The sequence below is a fragment of the Mauremys reevesii genome, linkage group 16 (genome assembly GCF_016161935.1).
Source record: "Mauremys reevesii isolate NIE-2019 linkage group 16, ASM1616193v1, whole genome shotgun sequence".
Taxonomy (NCBI): domain Eukaryota; kingdom Metazoa; phylum Chordata; order Testudines; family Geoemydidae; genus Mauremys; species Mauremys reevesii.
In genome coordinates this window covers 17,956,352-17,978,235 of record NC_052638.1, presented here as the reverse complement: position 1 = coordinate 17,978,235, position 21,884 = coordinate 17,956,352, and the positions used below count along the sequence as shown (strand labels likewise).

Below are 21,884 nucleotides of genomic sequence, written 5' to 3'. Positions count from 1 at the left end.
CCGCTAGATAGTTCGGTTCTGGGCTGGCTTTATTCGAATGAAGCTTACTTGGGATTCAAAGGCTGGCTTTGAGCCCATTCACCTTTAGGTCTTCAAAGGAACCTGAATAAAGATGGTGAAAGAGAGAAAAGATGACCGTAAATCATGGAAGAGACAGATAAGCCACAGACCATCAAGTCTGCAATAGAGTGAGATGTGTTACAGCTGTATCAGAAGTAAAGGAAAATCTGTTCTGGATTTTCAGTTTCCAAGCATGTAATGGTGGCCCACCAATCAAATATCTGAGGAAACCTCTTCAGTGCAGCATAGCTATGTGACCCTAACGGCACCTGGAATTTCCTCCAGGAGGCCATCTAGTACTGTACAGCTGGGGACTATGCTTCAAAGTGCAAGAAGTGATTAAATGGAGAGGAAACAGCACTGGAAAGAGGTCTGGTTCCCATGGGGCAGGAAATGAAAAAGAGGACCTCTGTAAGAAATTAATTACACATGTGCTTAGCACTGCCCAATGTGAGTAGGTCTGTTGACTTTAGTGGCACTAACTATGGTATAAAGTTAGGCACATGCTACGTTTTTGCAGGATCAAGGCCTAAATGAACTGAGTCTCATTGTGCAAATCAGTTCAGGTTGGGTCCTAAATTTTGCTATCAGAAATGAACACGCATTAAAGAGTAAAACATTAAAGTGGCTGTGATCCGTGCTCTACATGTCAAATATTGATCTGTGTAGAAATGATATGGGAGAGTCCGTTCCCATCAAATTTCTTGACCAACCTTCTCTTTTCTCACCATTAATGGGAGGTATGTGTTTAATCTGTCAGCTGGTGCTTAAAATCTTAGTTTTTTCATATCACTGAGTGTATGGCAGTATGAGATAAACGATGAAGGCACTGTGATATTTTTTTGAATAATACCAGAAACTGACCTCCTTTTAAAACACTTTGAGCTGAATGGATGAAAAGCACTATATAAGAGCTAGGTATTATTCCATACATTGTTAATGAGGAAGCTGGTGAAAATCCTATAGACCAGTGGTTCTCAACCTGGGATATGCCTATCCCTGGGGGTACGCAGAGGTCTTCCAGGGGGTACATTATCTAGGTATTTGCATAGTTTTACAACAGGCTACATAAAAAGCAGTAGTGAAATCAGAACAAACTAAAATTTCATACAATGATTTATTTATACTGCAGCATATACTATACACTCAAATGTAAGTACAATATTTATAGTCAATTGATTTATTTTATAATTATATGCAGGGGCGGCTCTATAAATTACGGCGCCCCAAGCAGGGCGGCGTGTTTCGCCGCCCTTCCCCGGTCCCGCGGCCGGGGCAGAAGTGTCTGCGGCGGGTGCGCTGGTTCGCGGCTCCGGTGGAGCATCCGCAGGCATGCCTGCGGGAGCTCCGTCCGAGCCGCGGGACCAGCGCGCCCGCCGCAGTCATGCCTGCGGGAGCTCAAGCGGAGCCGCGGGAAGAGGGGACCCTCCGCACTCATGCCTGCAGCAGGTCCGCTCGTCCCGGGCTCCGGTGGACCTCCCGCAGGCATGACTGCGGAAGGTCCGCCGGAGCCAAATGCCGCCCTGCCCCGACAATGCCGCCCCACGCGCCTGCTTGGCGCGCTGGGGTCTGGAACCGGCCCTGATTATATGGTAACCATGAGAAAATAAGCAATTTTTCAATAACAGTGACCTGTGACACTTTTGTATTTGTATGTCTGATTTTGTAAGCAAGTCGTTTTTAAGTGAGGCAAATCAGACTCCTGAAAGGGGTAGTCTGGAAAGGTTGAGAGCCACTGCTGTAGACTATTCATAAAGACATATAGCGAATATGGTGATGTGGTTGTCAAGGCTTTATGTACACCAGTTAGGCCCTGATTCAGCAAAGCACTTAAGCACATGCGTGATTCCCATTGAAGTGAATGGAAATACATACTTAAAGTTAAGCACACGCTTCAGTGCTATGGTGCGTTTGGGCCTTAGCGATTGTTTAGCACTGTATCATAACTCCCAGGGATCTTACCCCATTGTTTGGGTTGAAAGTTTCCCATAGTACGCAGGGCCTTGGTTTTTGTTAAGACTGCACTTCTTGCTATACACTTGTGTGTGGCTAGTCCTTGCTGAGATGTTGGGGTTTGGTCTGGCTTCCTTTCCAAAATAGACGGTTAATAATTTCTGTTAGCATTTCATTTGACATACAGAGAGTGTAAACCTGTATTTATTTTTTTCTAGCTTTTGTTAACAGTGTGTAAAAATTACATGGTATACATCCATATGTGCTGCATAGCTACATCATGGTGACTCATTCAGAACATGGATATGGCTCAGTAAAGTCTTGTGTTAAATATGGACAGCAATCCAAAGAATACAGATTATTTCCATATTTTGCAGGCTGGACCCCCCACCCTGCACCCCAAATGCTATTATGTGTGTGTGTGCAGTGAAGGGTGTTGTCGCTATTAACTGTGTGATTATGCTAGGACAGTATAATCCCTTTAGTAACTTCACATCCCTAGCACGGAGATTGGAGCTGTTGTTCTCCTTACACTCTTCCTATAGAATAACTAGAGGGAGGGCACCCAGACAAATACATGAGCCTGTTGATGTCATCATGACGGTGCCACGTGGTGTAAACAAATCCTCTCAGTCTGTCCTGCACTTAGGGCTTGGCTACACTTGAGAGTTGCAGCCCTGGTGGAGGCTTTCCAGCTCTGCAACTTAGTAACTGTCCACACCCGCAAGGCACATCCAGCGCTGCAACTCCCTGGCTGCAGCGCTGGCTGTACACCTGGTCTGCTTGGGGTATAACGAGTGCAGCGCTGGTGATGCAGCGCTGCTCGTCAGGTGTGGCCACACACCAGCACTGTTATTGGCCTCCAGGGTATTGGAGATATCCCAGAATGCTTTTAACTAAATTACTCTCTTTGTTTTGTTATGATGCCTCTCTTTGTTTTGTTGTGAACTCGGGGCTCCAGGAGCTGCTTATCTAAAAAACAAACACAGCTCCTGTTTGCTGTGATCAATCTGTAACTGTGAACAATCAAATGAGATAACCCACTACCTTGCTGTGAATGAGGCAGGCAGGGGGATGAGTGTTTGCTTGATGATAGAAACAGCGGGGGCAGAGGGGAGAAAGGGAGTCCGTTGGAGCAGCTGCTTATCTGGTCTGCAGGCTGTTTGCAGTTAAGAGTAAGGGGTGGGGAAAATTTTCTGATTTTGCAAGGCAGGGAGCTGATACACAGTGTCGGCTCCAAAAATCCACTCTCTCTCTCTCCCCCCCGCTCCCTGTCACACTCCACCCCACCCCCAGCTTTTGAAAAGCACGTTGCTGCCACTTGAACGCTGGGATAGCTGCCCATAATGCATCACTCCCAACAGCGCTGCAAATGCTGCAAATGTGGCCACACTGCAGCGCTGGTAGCTGTGAGTGTGGCCATACACCAGCGCTTTCCCTACACAGCTGTACGACCAGCGCTGTAACTCCCAGCGCTGCAACTCTCAAGTGTAGCCAAGCCCTTAGTCTCTGAAAACAAGTAGAATTACAACGCTGACTTGGAAAAAATATTCATGTAGCAGTTTCAAAGGTGGTAATTATTAGTAACATAACTAAGTGGGGGGAAATGATTTTTACAAATGACTTTTAAGTTAGCATGGTCCCATTAACTGCACAACAAGTGACATTATTTAATTATACAAGGCCACATTCTTCTATTCTCTATTATTCAGCCTAAGTCAATGTAGTAGGCAGGAATATCAGTGTAGGGTGAGTTTTGGAGTTAGACACAAAAGGTTGCCCAGATCTGTGAACTTCTGTCCCTCAATCATTGGTTATTCTTCCAAGTGTAGACATAGCAGCAGGAGTCCTCCAGGCCAGTCCTTAAAAACTGGCATTCGCTGAGTTCCATATTCTAGCTCTAATACTTCTGACACAATTAAGTAATGTGTGACAACACCCGGGTTGTGTCAACCAGGAATGAACAGCCAGTTTAGAATCCAGAAGCAGCAGTGTATAGTTCAGAACATTTTAAAATAAAATTGAGACCAGAATTGTTGTAATTTAGAAAAATTGGACCAAGTTACCATAAATCAAAAATAGACATTTTAAAATAAATTGCAACAACAAGCAGACAACTACAATTTCATTTTAAACTAAATACCAACAGGTCTACAACCAACAATTATGTAATAATCCATATTTAGAGATGTGGCCTACACTTGTTACAATTACGGGGGTGGGGTGTGTGTGTGTGTGTGTTAAATGGGTGATTTCTGTTTTTCTGTATGTTTCCCAGGCCTTTACATTTGCACTGTTTACTTTCTAGGATTATTCAATCAACCTTCTTGGATTTTCTGAAAATATACAAAATGAGAAGAGCACATGTGTGTACACACACGCACCAGGACACCTAAAATTACACAAAAGGAACCAAAGTGAGTGATTGTGAGGGATGGGGAACGGGGGGCATATGGCTAAGGTAGAAGAAAACAACATATGTTTTTAGTATGCACTTAACATACAGTAAGCTTAGGCAACATCTGTTGTTTGTTTAAACAGCATATTTTCTTTTTGTAGGGGGAGGGGAGAGTCAATCTGTTTAAGGGGGACCTGCAAAGGAACAAATGTTGGGGGAGGGTGGGGTCCTTTTTTTGTTTGTTTGTTTCTTTACGTTTAAGGCCTGAAAGGTCCTGCCCTTACCACCTCAGACTGTTTTCTGCTTTCCTTTGAAATACCGGGAATACAAAGTGTCATCCGCCCTGTTTTTGTTGCAGGACTTTTTGGATGATTGAAAGAAGTATTTTCATCTTTAATCTGAAGGGGTAGCGTATGCTGAATCTTTAGCAAAGAGACCATTTCTCCTAGTTCTGTTAAATTCTGTTTTTATTTCTGTTTGTATTATAGTACTCAGAGGCCCCAGAGTAGATTAGGGTCCTACACGGCTGCCAGATGGCACGGCCCTCATTTGACACGCATGCATTTGGCAGCGTTGTCGTGCATTGCCACAGCTCTCAGTCTGAATCTCACACACTTGGCTGAGTTGTAGGCATTTGCCTGCAGTTCTGGCTTTTGGCTACTGGGGGACAGTGTTGAGCAGGCAGCCAGGTACCTCTTCGTTACTGGATCCCACCCCAGGAACAGGAAGCAGAGAGGAATGGTGGGAACAGGGAGCCATCTGCCACTAGATTCACCCTGTCTTCCCCTTCAAACATTCACCGACAGCTGCAGGTGAAGTGTCATGCAGCTCCTTGAAAGGGGGCACCTGTCTTCTCCGGCAGTAGCCTCTACGGCAGCCAGACACAGGAGCAGGAGTGTGGGCTCAGCCAGTAGCCCAATGGCTCAGGATGCTCTTCTGTAGTACTCAGCTTCGCCACGAGTGCACATGCAGCCTAGCTTGTGGTGCCAAGGAAGGGGCATTCCCCCCTCTGTTTTACCAGAGTCTGGGAGAATGAGGGAGTATGAAGAAGAAAATAAAGCAGAAAAAAATAAGAAACAGAATGCAAAAAGGGAGGGGAAACCAGGCCAAAAGGACAAAGCAGCCAGAGAATGGAGAGAAACAGAAGGGACAGAGGGAAAGCCACGTGTCAGCTCCTCTGCTGGAACATGGAGGGAAACTGTATGTAGCTGATCTGCCAATTCATTGCAAAGAAGACTAAAACTATTAAAGGGAGCCAGAGGGTTAGGAGTTATACTGCAGGCTAGTGCAGGTTTTTTATTTGTATTTTATTTTATTTTATTTTGCCTCTCTAATCATTCCATCTCGGCCATTAAGAAGCAGTTTGATCCAAGAAAAAATGTGGTCTGATTACTCTACATCTATTTAGCATGAATGTAAAGCTTCACTTTTTAACCTGATGAGAATGGGCTCCCTCTATTATTCAGCCTGTTTCACTTGCCTATGAGAAACTGAATTGCTTCTTTTCCCATAGACTGTTAGTCTAGTTTTCAAAAATGGACCTTGTAAAGGCCATCCAAATTCCATGTTTGGATACACTGATCAGCAATTATGCAGACATGGAAACACCACCGCACATGCTTCAGATCTGGGGAGCGGATGAGAGAACAAACATGTGACAGATGTGTTGTCATGTGGCTTATCACACTATTGGAAGGCACTCAAATACTACAGTGACAAGTGTGATATAAGAACTTATGGTATATAAAATAGAAACCTTTCTGGATGCTGATTTAAGCATCCTAGTGCATGAGTGGGATGTGTTTGAAAGGTGCCTGTTTGAACATTGGGTTGGCTGTACTGAACCTGACAATAAATATGCAAAAACCATAATGGCTGCTCATTATTTTTGTTGAGGAACTTTACAGAGGAAGTGTAAGAAATATAGCTGGACAATTTCATAGATTTTATAATTGTAACAGAACACTCCTTTTTTAACTACTCATTCAATGTAGTAAGTCCTCTAGTTGGAGCCATTTTGATTCCTAGCAATAAGAATGCATAATGTAATTTACAAGTGGAAGAAGCAATTTTATCTACCTACATCTCTAAATATATGTGTACATACTGGAAGCAACAGTTACATTATAATTAGAGTAACATGAGAGACCAGGAGTGCAAATTTACAAATATACATCCCACATCCAGAAAACTCTCCAAAACTGCTTCTCTTTTTATAGTGTGACTGATGGGAGTGTCAGGATTTTATGTATGAAACAAAATAGTATCAGTAGAGTAACATTTGCATCTATATACAAGACCCTGGTTACTTTAACTTTAGCATGATCACAACTGCAAGGGGACTGAAGCAGGAATCTTAAATACATGGACAAGGAGGGGTGAGGATTAAACTAAACTTGCACATTCTTGCTTATTAGACTTATTAGGACCCTTCCATTAGTGTTTTATGCTCTGTATTAGCTGTATGTAAATTATTATTATTGCACATTAATAGCTGCTCATATAAGAAGCTTAGAGGCAGAGAATGGGGACAGTGCTGCCCTAGAGCCTCTTGTTTTCTTAGAGGGAGGATTTTGTTTTTTTGGTGATCACACATGCTTGCAGATTATTGCAAAAAGTCTTAATCCATTTTGTGAAGCTTGTGTCAGAGCCCATCCATCTCAGCACTGCCTAAAGAAAATTCCATTCTACATGATCAAATGCCTTTTTGGCATGAATTGCTGGAACTGATGCGCATTCAGGAGAGTCCTCTATTTATTCACATATTACCAACTGGTTATGGCACCGGTTAGTCTGTGGATGTTCCATTAAGGGAAAAAGTCTGAGCTAAATGATAAAATTGGAAATAACTCTTTCAAGGAAACTTAGCAAAGATAAGTGAAGAAACATGGTGGCCCCTCTGCAAAAAAGATAGTAAATACCATACTTTTGCGTAGTCAACTCATTTGATTTGGGGGATACAGTCTGACTTTGCTTATCAGGCAAAGCTCCTGTCCACCTGAACTAAGATTTTGTTTGGTTGAGGATGGCAAGAAAGGGCCCTCTATTTCAGAAGCAATCTTCACATTACTGGCTTTACCAGATAAAGTTTTCCTGATTGATTGATTCTTTCATGAACTTTAACTTTATTATTATTATTTATTATTATTATTGTTTATTATTATACCCTTTATTGTTGGGATTTGTAACTTGGTCCATGCATGCAAAACAATGACTCAGAGAAAACAGGTAAAATAGCTTAAACAAAAATATTTATTATAAATGAATAAATACCAATTACAATATCCTAAATTTCAAAACATATTGACTGCAGCTTCTGAAGGTTTTACTGGAGTCAAATTTCCTCCCCTCTATCCTCTTTAAGCTCCTGCCAGAAGAAAAGCTATTAGCTTCTGCTGCAGAGATTTCATATGGCAGAATATCCACATTGCCTCATTCCCTGAGAACTAGTGATTGTTTACTTGCATCTCCTCAAATTAGCCCCAGTTGGGCTGGCAGGGTCCTGATAGTAACCAATTAACAGGAAGAAGCTAACTGATTCAGTTCCTTGCTTGGAGCAAATGGGAAGAGGAACAACTGCTTCCTTCTGGCTCACATTAGGTAAGAGTGTCTGTTTTCATGAGCTGTGGAAGGAAAGAGAGAAATTTGAATGAATTAAAGTTAATCTTGCATTGGGAGATGTTAATACTTCCCACCTTTAGCTGAACTGTAGCCATGCTGCACTATGCAGTTAATCAGATAACCTCTTCATCAGGGAATGAAAGAGGAAAGAATGGCTTCTTTTCTACTCTGGGGAGGGTTGTAAAGTTAGCATGTTACATCAATTAAAAGAAATAAGAGAGAAAAAAAGGACTGCCTTTCTTAACCCCATCCATATCACCCCCACACATGAGAGGAATTCCCAGGACAGAGTAGGGAGCTGAGTGTTGAAAGAGAGCATCCTTGGAGTAAACTGATTAACAGCAGCTCTCTTGATATGGCTGAGGGGGAGCAAGAGGGATTATTTTACTCACAGCTAGTATTAAATGGGTTTTCCTAGGAAAAATAGATTTCTTGTAGGGCCTTCTTCCCATTATGGGAGAAACCAAGCAGGCAAAATCCTGCCTTAAAACTAGCTGCTACTACTATCATAGGCAGGGGATTCTTTCCTGAAACCCATGTTCTAAAAACGTGTGATGGAGCTTAGGGGTACTACCACATCCCTGATGGGGAATTAACTACAGCTCCACCCCCTTTCCCCTTGTTCTGGGGAAGATCTATGAGAGTGGTTGCCTGGGAGCTCCAAGAGGGAGACTGCCTTTGACGGTATGCCTACATGCAGGCTGAAGGTATAATTTCCAGTTCAGTTAGACGTACCTGCGCTAGCACCGATTGAGCTAGCACACTAAAAATTGAAGTGTAGTTGCCCCAGTACAAGTAGTGGGATGGGCTAGCTTCCTTGAGTATGATCCCCTCCAAAATCCTAGTCATGTAGTCAGGGCGGCGAGCTTCTCCCACTGCTGCAGCTGCACTTCTATTTTTAGCATGCTAGCTCAATCACAGCTAGCACAGGTATGTCTGCTAGAGCTGGAAATTACATGTCCATCTCCAGTGTAGACATGCCCTGAGATAGTCAGGCTCCCAGAATTGTAGGACAAGGTTGACCCATTAGCTGTGGCGCTTTCCTTGGTATACTGAGCTGTCTTGTTTTCTCGTTGTAAAGACCATTCTCTAACCCTCAAGAATGAATATGGAGCAACAGACTGTGCTGGCTTAGACTGTCTTTTGTTGCTGAACCATTCCATCAGCTTACACCAAACTGTAATTGAGAGACAACTGTGGTATGTGCTGAGAACAGTACAGAGATTTCAATAGTCACTGAGTGACATTCTGCACTCCACTTTCACCCTATGGAAATCAAAGGAGTTGTGCTACAGCTGAGGGTAGCATTTGGCCCAAGATTTTATACCATTGTTTGTTTTATTTTTTGCGTAAAGGGCCTGATTTTCAGAAGTGCTGAGTACTCACAGCTCCATTTGATCTCAGTGGGTGTTCACTTCTGGAAATCAGGTCCTTAGTTCACAGGTACGTATCAAATTCCAGAATAGTAAAAGGGTCTTAGACCAGATCCTCATAGATCTTTAGGTACCTAACTCCCATGGAAATAGCTTTGAGGATCTGGGCCTTGGAGACCTTTACAAAGTACTGCTTCTAGGGGTTTGGCTACAAAGTGGGGTGATGTGCACTCTGGGGGTGCGATAGCTGAAGTGCACTAACATGTTGTGCATTCGTTGGTCCATGTGGACCCTGCTGATGTGTGTTAAATATTTCCTAGTGCACTTTAACATAGTGCTGTTTGAAACTTTAGATAACTCCCCCCAATATACACACACACACGCACTCACACACACACACACAGACAGACAGTGTGCATTACCCTTCCATGTAGACAAATCCAGGAAGACATGTAATGTCTTGTCATGTAATGATCTCATTTGGCTTGGCTAATGATGTGGTTGACTTTGGTGGTGTTTTCTAATATAATATAATGCAACATGACTAAACACGAAGGTTCATTCAATTGCAAAACCTATCTGCGCATGCACGCACATGGTGGATCTGAATGTAAAATGGGTTTGGAGGCTCCCTTTTGCCCTCTTCAAGAATTGTCGCAAACTAGGCTTAATATCCCCATGCTTAGTCACAAATGTGAGGAGTAATTGTAATTCTCTCTTGCTATGCTGAGATAAAAATGCTAATATTAAATGCCATTCATGCGCTTGCTTATTCTAGCAGTGTAACATAAAACAGCTGTTGAAAAAATGTCTTGCGAATAATGTTTCAAATGTACAGTCAAAGCCATTACTTCAATGGGGATCTGGGAACCATCATTACAGCATATGTGATAAGAGTTAAGCGCTAAGAAATTAGAAAAATGGGAACAAAATATGAAACAACACACACTGCTGTTACTGCAACACATAATCTGAAGTGCAAATCCAAAGAGCTAACACTCACCCAATGTGTGAAAAAGTTTAGCCGTTGTATTAGCGAGACTAGAGGGGAAAAATTGGCTTTCAGTGTAGAATTGAATCACTGCTAATTTTGCTGAAAACATTCTCTGCGTTACAGATAGGAGAGTAGCTGGTGCACGGTCATCATTAAACTTCTATGGGGGAGTCCTTTCTTGGTGGAATTCCTGTCTCTTTCTATGCTTTATTAATCAAAGCAAGGAATTGTGCTAATAGCTCCTGGGTTTTCCTTTTGCACTAGTAGTTGAACTGGGATTTACTCATGTCTAACTTCCAAAGGTTGACATAATTTGGGATTTGTTTGTTTATTTTAATTTTCAGTGTGAAAACTATGGCCAGAACACACCTGTGAGAATACTCAAACTCTGAGATATGAGCACCAGCTGCAGTTCTTAATATTTTCAGCTTTCTCTACAAGTTTAATACATTTGTTCTTTGCAAAGAAGCCTCTTGCTTGCTGGATATCATGTGCTCAGCTGAATCAATTGCCATAAAGGGCTATCAGTGAGCCATCTTCAGTCTGCTCAAATCTAATATAGAGGCTTCTATTAAAATTATCAGTAGGAATCTCTGGAATCTGTCTCTTTTCTTTTGCTCTCAAATGCAAATCTGCCTGTCATTGAGAAATATCAATATTTTGCACTCATTTGGTGCTTTTCTTCTAAGGATCTAACTGCAACATATAATAATTTACTTGAAAGTAAGAAAATTGAAGGTATTCTATATTTTTATTAGCCATGCACACACAGTAACTCACTTGAGACAGTAATGCAAGCTGATCCCTGGGGCCTAGCTTTGGAACATTCGGAACCCTTTCATCAAAGAAGGGAAGACCTCTACTGGACCAAATTTTTAAACAAATGGCTGTTTCGGTTATGAAGGCAATAAGCCTAAGGAGGAGGATCTGTGGGTATGGAGGACAAATTTCACTCCACAGCAGTGCCATACTAGTCCTTTGATCTCCTTACATGGAATTAAAGCTCTCGGGGAAAGAGAAAGCTCAATAACATTTAAGCTTTGTCTACACTAGGATCAGGATTTTCATGTGCTCAGCACCCACAACTGGAACAAGACTTTCAATAGAGCTCAACAACCCAACATACAGAATTTTTGAAAAATCTAGCCAACTATTTTGGTGCCTCAATAGGATCTGAGTTCTTATGAAAAATCTGGCTTTAAGGTTTTTTTCAAAGGTATAATTCCACAGATGGTGGTATTAATGGACTTTGTAGTGAAGAGAATGCTCAGGGGGAGGTTGGGTTAGAGGAGGAGGTAGTAACACCTGGACATCGTCTACAATACAGCCTCATTCTGTGGGACTACAGCCGTAGGAATTGTGGTTTAAAAAATGCCGCTGTAAACATAATCTACAGATGAACTAGTTTGGATAGAACTAAGTCTGACTCAATTATTGCCCCAAACTCCAACCATTCCTTAACATCTTTTGGAAGTTTGAAAAAAAATCAGAGAACTTTCAGTAGTTGTTTACATTATTAAATTCCTGTGCCCCTTTTGCATTGCTGGGATTTGGCCAAATTTGGTCAGTAAGTAGGAAAGAAAAACAGTGAATTTTTCCATTTTTCATCAGAAAACCATTTAGTCTAAAAATGTCCAAGCAGCTTTTGTTCAGACTTTAAGGAAGGCTGTGAGATTTCTGAGCTAACCAGAAGCAGGAATTCCCTGGGAAATAAATAGGGAAGAGTCCAGTTTTGCAGGTTTGGTGAGTATGGATACAGTTTGAACAAGAAGCTGAACTGCTAGAGTCTTATCCCATGAGGTACTTAAGCACCCTTAACTCATATTGATCTAATCCTTGGCACTTCACATAGTTGGGGGGCATAAGTAAATATCTAGACTGACCAGAACCTATTTGAGACACTCCGGTTACTAACATAAATGACTTGTAGTGCACATCTTGCTGAGCAGCTGAAGAAAATGGTTCCAAGGCCTAGATAAGCCTGCTGATGAATAACTTGGTCAGACAATGTAACTAGATTGACAACTTTCCACTGTTTGTGATCCTCCCTGTGATGAAGGCCGGTTTATTTTTGAGTTTTGTTTTCTGCTGGAAAAGGCTGTTAGCTAGAATTCCACTTTCAAGGGGTTGGAAGTTTCTTTTTGTTTTTAAGATATAATGAGGACTTTGTGCTGGAAGCCTGCAGCAATCCTGTTATATTGTGATTAATGTCACTGTATAATTCTGACAAGCTGAAGCCCTCCCAGGGTGCTCATTCATCACGGAGCTCTCTATGGCTCTTATTTATTTATTGAACAACATGTAAGCACAGTTCTCTTTTTTGTTTAATGTATCAGCATTTCAGTGTATGTGGACTTCAAGGTTTCAGTTTTGTTGACAATAATGAGATCATCCAGACAATTATCGTTTGATTTTTTCACTTCAGTAGTGAGGAAGATTAAAGAAAAGTTAAGGAGCTTTGTCTGTTTCCTGTTATCCATTTACTGAGAGGGGGGAAACCCTGACTGTTTAAAATATATAAATTATGAGACTTTTAGATTCTACTCAACCAGCATATGAGGAGACTCTGTATTCCGTTTGTTTGTTGGAGTTTTGAATGGATCAAGCTGTCTTGAGTGCTTGACTCAACTGAACTTGTTTCTCCACATAAATAGAAGGTATGGCTTGGTGGCCAAGATATGCCCAAGGAATATACATAAGATAAGGGTATTTGTCCAGTCCACACAAAGTGAAATTCATCACAGTACAAAGATCCTACATCACAAGGCACTGTGCCTAACATAACCTTTATGTTAAGGGCATACAGCCTTATGCAGGCTCTCTGCACTGGTGTGAATTTCAGTCAAAGCATAAAAATGGATAGCAAATTGAAGATTGCATATGCAGATGCACAGTGTCATGGTGTCAGGAAGATGTTGTTGATGCAAGTCACATTGCTTGACATACTTAAATAGCATGGTGATAATAAGAACCTGAATAGAAAGGACTTCTCATATAGCAGTGAGAGTGTACCTACAATATGGTATGCTGCTCTGCACACCTTAAAAATCAGCAACATTTTGTCAAATCAGAGAAAATTCAGAGAAGAACCAAAAACATGATTAAAGAGCATTACAAAAAGAACTAGATGTGCATAGCTTGGCTATCCAATGACTAACTGCCTACAACTAATTGGAGGTATTAATGTAAAGGAAGGAGAATAAGTGTTCACAGTGTTACAAGGACTTGTAACTAGGAGTAGTTGGATGAAAATAATCAAACAAAAATTTAGGCTTGAAAATGTCCAGACAATGGGCCATATGTTCCTTTGTGGTATTAAAATGTATGAAGGGGAACTAAATAATCTGAAAGCCATGTGGCTTTTGAAGTACAGCTGTTGTTCCACATTCTCTCCCCTGCCCTGCGAAACTAGGGGCCACAGACAGGTTGCTGAAGTGTGCATTTACGATCAACACAAGCATGAGAAAAGCCAGGAAATCATTAGTTTAAGCCTTTGCCCAACCCTTGAAATCATGGTTATAGATTGTATCTTTGCCACATAACCTCATCCATCTCTACTACTCAGGTGATTCCTCTCTCCATCCAAACTTTAACTCCACCACTTGGAGGGTATTCAAAAATGGATGGGTTTGGATTGTTAGGAATGTTGACTGGTGTTTGTTAGTAAATGATTAGAGTATGGTGCAGCCTTTCAGTTGATGATGATTCTGTTCAGGTGTGTGGTGTGGAATGATGGTAAGGAAATGTCGGTGTTTGGTTTTTTGTTTTTAAATGGGAATGGTTTGTATTAGTGCTCACCATTCTTTTGTAGTAGTGTTAACTTAAGTGAATTGAATAAGTATGGCTGTCCCTTCCCCCTCAATAGCTGATGTTTGTGGCTGAAAGTAAGGTTGCACGTTTTGTGGGGCGGGGAAGACAGAAGGCCTATACATTCTGGTTTAATATATAAGAATGGACATAGTGGGTCAGGCCAAAGGTCCATGTAGCCCAGTACCCTGTCTTCCAACTGTGGCCAATGCCAGGTGCCACAGAGGGAATGAACAGAACAGGTAATCATCAAGTGATCCATCCCTGTTGCCCATTCCCAGATTCTGGCAAACAGAGGCTAGGGACACCATCCTTGCCCATCCTGACTAATAGCCATTGATGGACCTATCCTCCATGAATTTATCTAGTACTTTTTTGAACACTGTTATAGACTTGGCCTTCACAACATCCTCTGGCAAGAAATTCCACAGGTTGACTGCGTTGTGTGAAAAAATACTTCCTTTTGTTTGTTTTAAACCTGCTGCCTATTAATTTCATTTGGTGACCCCTAGTTCTTCTGTTATGAGGAGTAAATAACATTTCCTTATTTACTTTCTCCACACCAGTCATGATTTTATAGACCTCTATCATATCCCCCCCTTAGTAGTCTCTTTTCCAAGCTGAAAAGTCCCAGTCTTATTAATCTCCCCTCATATAGAAGCCGTTCCATACCCCTAATCATTTTTGTTGCACTTTTCCGAACTTTTTCCAAGTCCAATATATCTTTTTTGAGATGGGGGCAACCACATCTGCATGCAGTATTCAAGATGTGGGCATATCATGGATTTATATAGAGGCAATATGACATTTTCTCTCTTATTATCTATCCTCTTCTTAATGATTCCCAACATTCTGTTCGTTTTTTTGACTGCCGCTGCACATTAAGTGGATGTTTTCAGAGAACTATCCACAATGACTCCAAGATCTCTTTCTTGAATGATAACAGCTAATTTAGACCCCATCATTTTATATGCATCATTGGGATTACATTTTCCAATGTGCATTGGTTTTCATTTATCAACATTCAATTTTATCTGCCATTTTGTTACCCAGTTGTGTGAGATCCTTTTGTAGCTCTTTGCAGTCTGCTTGGGACTTACCTATCTTGAGTAGTTTTGTATCATCTGCCAATTTTGCCCTCAATGTTTACTCCTTTTCCAAATCATTTATAAATATGTTGAATAGGACTGGCCCCAGTACAGACCCCTGGGGACACCCCTATTTACCTCTCTCCATTCTGAAAACTGACCATTTATTCCTACCCTTTGTTTCCTGTATTTTAACCAGTTACCAATCGATAAGAGGACCTTCCCTCTTATCCCATGACAGCTTACTTTGCTTAAGAGCCTTTGGTGAAGGACCTTGTCAAAGGCTTTCTGAAAATCTAAGTACACTATATCCACTGGATCCCCCTTGTCCACATGCTTGTTGACTCCCCTCAAAGAATTCTAGTAAATTGGTCACACATGATTTCCTTTTACAAAAACCATGTTGACTGTTCTCCAACAAATTATTTTAAACTATATGTCTAACAATTTTGTTCTTTACTTTAGTTTCAACCAGTTTGCCTGGTACCGAAGTCAGACTTACTGGCCCATAATTGCTTGGATCCCCTCTGGAGCCCTTTTTAAAAATTGGCATCACATTAGCTATCCTCCAGTCATTTGGTACAGAAGCTGATTTAAATGATAGGTTACAAACTACAGTTAGTTGTTCTGCAAATTCACATTTGAGTTCCTTCGGAAGTCTTGAATGAATACCATCTGGTCCTGGGACCTCATTCTGGGACAGTTCCTCAGATTTGTCACCTAAAAAGAATGGCTCAGGTTTGGAAATCTCCCTCACATCCTCAGCCATGAAGAATTCGTTTAGTTTCTCCACAATGGCCTTATCGTCCTTGAGTGCTCCTTTAGCATCTCGATCATCCAGTGGCCACACTGGTTGTTTAGCAGGCTTCCTGCTTCTGATGTACTTATAAAAAAAATTGCTATTACTCTTTGAGTCTTTGGCTAGTTGTTCTTCAAATTCTTTTTTGGCCTTCCTAGTTATATTTTTACACCTCATTTGCCAGAGTTTATGCTCCTTTCTATTTTCCTCACTAGGATTTAACTTCCACTTTTTAAAGGATGCCTTTTTTTGTCTCACTGCTTCTTTTACTTTGTTGTTTAGCCACAGTGGCACTCTTTTGGTTCTCTTACTATGTTGTTTAATTTGTGGTATACATTTAAGCTGAGCCTTTATAGGTGATGTGGCAAAGGAAAAAATTATTATTTCAGGGTGGTGACTTAGTCAGTGATTTCCTGGCTATTCTGTCATTGTGGTGTTGATACAAGCATGCGAGCAACCTTAACATGCTTTTAACAAAGTTTTCTGTTTGGGGGAATTTCCCAGGTTTTTTAGCAAGTCTTTATCAATGTTGGCAATCACACAGATAACTGTCACTGTTGATAGGGATTGTATGTCCCCTTGCTGAACCCTGATGTCCCCCATGCTACCACAGCTGCAGTCTTTCCTCCTGGCTCGCGATACATGGCCTAGAAAGTCTCTCTTGCTTCCATCCCATACACCTCTGCACCCTAAACCGCTCAGAATCTCACCCATCAATGTCCACTCACATCCCTTCCCCACCATACCCCATTACTCTATCCAGTCACCTTTTAAATTATTGTGTATTACAGTGGGAGGGGGTAGGGAGATGGAGAGACGTGCAGCTGAAGGTGACTCAGGAGCAAGGCTAGCAGCTTCTTCCTGTACCCGATCTCCTGTGGCAGGCTGGCAGCACTAGGGAAGCAGCTAACAGAACTTAATGGTCCCATCAGCTACTGTTGACCGTAGCTCAGCTGGGCTATCCTGAAAGACTGTGTGTTTATTTTTAACATTTCAAAAGAGACTGAGAAGTTCTCTCTGTAAGGTTTGTAGGGACCATGTTGTTTAGCTAGAAGAATCCAAAGAAAATGGAGAGGGGAAAAAACAGCAGCGGGGGGCATTAGGAAATGTTTTCTCTACACAAATTAGATATTTTACTAAAAGATGACATACAAATTGTCCTATTAATGTTATTGTGCCATATTTGGGGACTGAATCCAATCATTTAAGTGTTAAAGAGGGACCGAAATTCATAATAAAGGGCTAGTAAGCATAATATATACCACACCCTTTGTTTTTTTCTATTTGCATTTGTGGGTACATTTTTAGATTTGGACAACTCTTTATCCCTTTGCCTCTGTAACTGGTTTTGAAACACTGTCAACACCTTTCCAGCAAGTGCTAGGTCTAAACTTCATTCTCTATAAATGTACTAAAACATCTCTAAATCTTAGCTTGCTAGGAGCAGTTGTGATCTGTTATGTCTCTGTTGTATATATGAAAGAGTCCAGAATATATGGCTTTAAAGGTTTCTAAAACTAAATCTACATTTTCCCACTGGAATGCTTATGCTATATTAGGATCAAATTCTCTGCTGGTATGAAATTGGTATGGATCCTCTGACTTTAATGGACATGTTCAGGATGGGTCCTATGCCTTTCTATATGGTTGTGCAGTACGTAGCATATTCAGAGCACTACTGGATATAAATAATAATTGTAATTTATTCAATTTTTAAACAGTTAAGAATCTGTGATTAGTGTGAGGACTTCTTGTACCAACATAACTAAGTAAATAGCACCACTTTTAAGAAAGAACTAGTGGCTTGCCTTTTATAACATTCATTTTATTAATGTAAAAACCAAACTAGCTAATGAAAGAAATCCCCTACCAAAGCTAGATTAAAATAACATCAAAGGTACAAAAGCAAGGGAATTCAGTATTATCTCTGAGCCTCTCCTTCCTGCTGTGTATCTAGATATTGCAGGAGCCTCCTAACCTTGATTAGTTTAGACACCAAAGTACTGTAGATCAACTCTCACAATTACCATTGACATCAAAGCAAATTCCATATGCAGAGGAGGGATAGTATATGGCCCTAAATGGGCTCCAGTCCAAGCGGATCAGTGCAGCCTCACTGGGGAACTTCTAGTTGAACTGAGGGCATGTCTACATAAGGACACTCAGGAAAGTTAAGACAAACTAACTAAGTAACTTTAAAGGATAAGCTATAGCCAACCAAAGCCACTTTACTTCTGAGTGAGAACATCCACATAGAGGTTGAATGCACTTTAACTTCACATATTAATTCATCATAACTTTGCTGAGTATCCCTGTGTAGACAAGCCAGGAGTTAACTTGCTTTTGTGGCTTGTGGTCCAACCCTTAGCATATAATAATAGCACATCAAATATTTTTAGCTATAATTTTATACAAATGTCAAACACAGCACCACACAGACAAGGGAATGGGACTTGAGTTTGATAAAACTGGAATCATGCAATGCTACCTTAGAACCATAGGTTTAGAAGGGACTGCAAGGATCTTCTAGTGTAATCCCCTGCCAAGATGAAGAAATTGTTGTATCAAACCATCCAAGACAGGTAGCTATCCAGCCTCCTTTTGAAAACCTCCAGTGAAGGAGCTTCCATGACCTCTCTAGGCAGTCGGTTCCACTGTCCTACTGTTCTTACAGTTAGGAAGTTTTTCCTGAGATTTAATTTGTTTGCTATACTGCACTTTTAACCCATTGCTCTTGTCCTGCCTTCTGTGGCAAGACAGAACAATGTTTTCTCGATCTTTTTTATGGCAGCCTTTCAAGTATTTGAAGACCATTATCATGTCCCCCCTTAATGTCCTCTTTTCCAAACTAAACATACCCAATTCCTTCAGCTTTTGCTCATTCCTTCCCACTGATCATCTTTGTCATGCACCTCTGGATCTTTTCCAGTTTCTCTACATCCTTTCTATACTTTGACTTTCACTGAATGTCTAACAAATCTTTTTGTGCATTATTTTTCACATTTAAAAATTATTATTGTATTATAATTATTGTTTTTAAAATTATTTTAGTTTTTGGTTAGCCACTCTGTAATGTTTTGAATACAGGTGAGCCCATGTTGTCATGTGGTGTTTTCCTGACTCCGTGATCGGATGAGTGTGCGTTCATTCCAGTTCTGTATCAATGTAGCTGGGAAATTTTTGGTAAATGAAACATTTTGGTTTTCAGAAGGCAGGAAATAATTTGTAAATTGCAAAATATTTCTGTTTTGAAAACTTCACAATGAAAACATGTCTTTTCTGTGAAAAAATTTGCAAATGTATAAAGATAAAGTTCAACCAGCTCTAGTGATGAGGTTCTGGTTGAATGTTCCAGTTTGAACTTGAAATGAGTAAAGAATGAATGGCTACATAATTAAAAAAAACACATATAATGACAAATATGAGAAATTTATAAAGAAAGCTTTACCATAAAATACTTTTTTATGTAGAGAATATCATTTTACTTAGTAAGTGTGTAAATTTCTCCATTATCTGCAAGTAAACACTTCTCATGCAATATGCAATGTAGACTTTTCCATTTTTTCCCTATATACTCTGGCTTCATGCCTGATATTTTAAAATAGACTTAGGTGTAAGACTTAATCTTCAGATAGCTTTATCAGTTTAATGCTGTAGCTACCTATAAGTATTCTCTTGTACTCTGAAGCCTGTTCACTGTAGGGTACAATTCACCAAAGTGTAAAGGGCCAATAGAAGAAGTATGGACTACTTATATCTCACTTGAGCCCTGTTTTGAAGACTTAAGTGGGACATAACCCTTGTGTTGTCTGTCTCCATTGGGGCAACTTTCAAATTGCAGTGAACTATGCATATGTACTTTCATTGTAAGCACTTACAAGTATTTCAGCAATGCTTTTATTAATACATACACTGACAGACTGTCTGTCTAGGCAATGAGCAGAGCCAATCAAAAAGTGGAAAAATAAATTAGCAGGGGAAAAAAGTTATATTTGAAAGTTGTTCCCATTGCACTAGGTTCCAGATGCATTTATTTTCTGTTACTTTTACTATATTTTCTGCAATATTTTAACAGAAAGCTTATCAAAGCCTTTATCAAACTTATTTTAAAAATCAGTACAAAATGACTAGTTATTGAAAACTGGAATTGAAATAATTTTTTGCCCAAAAAATGCAGCTTTGGATTTAACTGAAACAATTTATGACTTTGAAAAGAACAGAAAAAAAAATCAGAAATGGTGAAACAAACTAACATTTCTAAAAGGAAACAATTTGACTTTCCATTTTGGAAAGACATTTTGTTTTAGAATTTCCCTCAATTTGTTTTAAAAAAAATTAAAAATACTTTAAAAATTTCAAGATCAAAACAAACATTTCAGTCAACATGAAACTAAAGTTTTTTCAAGATGTTGAAAATTTTCAAACACTTTTGTTTTGAGTCACCCAAATGAGTTTTTTACCTGCGCCTCACCTGAATATTCATTTATTCCGAGAGCCCCACTGAAGTCACCTTTTCTTACTGAAAACAGATGTTAGTAAATGAATTTTTTTCTAATTTTGAAAACAATATCAAAATGATGTTGCTGTTAAGTCTCGTGAAAAACAGAACATTTGCTAGTCAACATTTTTTGTGACAAGATTAATTTTCAAAAAAGCCTATTTCTTGACACTCTACCCCACAAAAACTGTGTGAAAAATTGAGTTCAGATCAATTCAAAAGACTGGTGTTCAGAGGGATATACTTTTGCAGCACCTAAGTGCCATTTCATGTCTGAGCTAGCTTACTCACCATCTAACATTGGTTTTGTAGCAGAGAAACTATTATGTATCACTGCAAAAAATGACTACACTGCACACAAAGCATTTTTGTTTTTAAGTTTTTATGTCAGGTTTCATCTTGAACAAAACAAGCAGTAAGAATGAAGCAAGCTTGTCATGATGGAAAATAATTATTTAGGGGAAACTGATAGCATACGTACCTGGGCGAGAAATAACCCTAAAGTTCTCATTCTAAAGAAACATCAAAGGAAAACAAATCAGCAGCTTTTGTGCTGGATGTTCTTTTCTCTCTGTGGATTGGCTGCTTTATCCAACCACCTTTTCCCTCAGTCTCCTTACTTCCTCCTCACTCCAACTGCCCTCCATGCTCCTCTCATTCTTCCCCTCCCTTCCTTCAAATAACCCTCTCTCATCCTTTTTTTTCCTTCAAGCCAATCCCTTCCAATTTTCTCTCTGCACTGTGCCCCCAGCCTATAATACATTTAATTATAAATTTAGGCCAGTTCTACACTGGAAATCTTTGCCAGTGTAGCAATGTCACTTAGGAGTGGGTGGTGGTGGTGGTGTTTTGGTCAACATTTCTATACTGGGAAAAACCCAGAGTAGATGCAGTTTATATCAACATAACAATGATTTTTCATGATAGCTTATTTCATCTGGAGAACCAGGATCAGCTATCCTTGAAAAATCATTTTTGATAGTATAAACTGCATCTCTTCTAATGACAACCCTTTTCTAGTGTGGACTTCATCTTAGTTATAAACAAATAGAAATCAATCCCGTGTTTTTTTCCAAAAATTTGTAGAATTAACATATTTACAAATTAAACTAAAAGAATGATTAGAGGTCTGGAAAACAAGCCTTTATTGCAAGAGACTTAAGCTCAATCTATTTATCCAAGAGAAGGTTGAGAGGTGACTTGATCATGATCTATAAATACCTACGTGACAAGATTTCTGGCGGTACACAGCTCTTTAATCTAGCAGAAAAAGACATCACAAGATCCAATGGT

General features: G+C 40.2%; 1 protein-coding gene across 6 annotated transcripts in view; it reads left to right on the top strand.

The window, feature by feature from the left end:
• Positions 1-21,884, top strand: part of NKD1 (NKD inhibitor of WNT signaling pathway 1) — a 371,729-nt gene that overhangs the window by 154,740 nt on the left and 195,105 nt on the right. For 5 of the 6 annotated variants that reach the window (XM_039503847.1, XM_039503842.1, XM_039503843.1 and 2 more), the window contains one exon: positions 4,322-4,430. The gene's annotated coding sequence lies outside the window, so the exon portion shown is untranslated. Of the gene's footprint in view, positions 1-4,321; positions 4,431-7,931; positions 8,012-21,884 lie in introns of those variants that run through there. The other variant, XM_039503845.1, reaches the window with a different exon arrangement.